A 1,297-nucleotide genomic window follows, 5' to 3' on the forward strand; every position below is an offset into this window, starting at 1 on the left:
ATATATTAACTTACCTCATAATTAATTTTTGTGAATTTATATACTTACCTCTATAAATTTCTTCTCAATTTATTTATTTATTTATTTCCCCTATATATTTATTCCTTGTATAGGTTTGAATTTCATATTGATATTTGTAAATTTGGGTTCTAGCAAAAGAAACTGTGCACCTGCTTGCGCTTTCAATTCCCTTGTGCAGACCTGTAAATGGGCCGAAGTGTTTGGTCTCGGAATTGGAAGCGCAATCAGTTGCACAGAAAGTGGTTTGCTATTAAAAATTTCGAAATTTATTGTATATTCTTGTTTTTATATTTTTCAGGTGCAGTAAGTTCCAGTCGTCGCGTGTTTTTATTGTATATTTCTATGTATATATGATTTTACTGTTTTAATAAATTTTATCAAAAAAAAAAAAAAAAAAAAAAAGTATCTGTTCTTATCAGCTTAATATCTGATACGTACCCCATCGGGGTACTTCGATATTAAACTGATTTTTGGACCTAGATGAGGTGCCCGGAGCTTGCTCCGCCCTCATCACGGGTTGCCTTGGTATTGCAGTACTTTCAGGCGTGGCCCAGCCTCATAATACAAATGAAAAGAATTCCCCCTTACTACCATGCCAGCTTGCTACTAGCATATGCCGTACACCTTCTAGAAGTGGGAAATTGGCGTGTGCCTCACAGCTCGGCTGAAAATCGACGTTTGCCCTACGTCTCACACTGCTTGTGCAAACCAGAATATTAATAGAACGTAATGCTCTGCTAAATGTATCGAAATGGGTTGCACTGGCATTTGCGTAGCCTGAGTGCAAAAGAAAGAAAGAAAGAACGAACGAACGCTGTTCACAGAGAAGATCTTTTTTCTATGTCCTTATTTTCCTTTTTTTTTTTCTTTTTTTTTAAAGATCGACTGTGTCGAGACCATCGCGGAAAGGTACAAATTTATATGAGGTCCCAAACTGACTCTGACGCGGGCATCGCTTCTCGGCCTTTTGGCTAAGATCAAAGTGTAGTGATATGCTCTTCGCTTGGGTTTTAGGCAAAATATTTGAGTACAAGTATCCGGCTTTATGCGTTTGTGAGAACGACTCAATATATCGCCACTAGTGGGAATCGAGCTCTAGTCTTTTATTTTATTTTATTTTTTTTTTTTTTTTCCCTGTTCCGGTGGTTAGGGTCGGGCTTCGGCTTCGACGGCCCGCTAAGTCCACCTAGGGCTCGTTTAAGGGATTTTTTTGGTAGTTTTTGTCTCCCCTGCCTTTTTGTCATGGACAAGACTAGTGTCCAGAGGCGGATCCTGT

This window comes from Lottia gigantea, assembly GCF_000327385.1.
Source record: "Lottia gigantea unplaced genomic scaffold LOTGIsca_38, whole genome shotgun sequence".
Classification (NCBI taxonomy): Eukaryota; Metazoa; Mollusca; class Gastropoda; family Lottiidae; genus Lottia; species Lottia gigantea.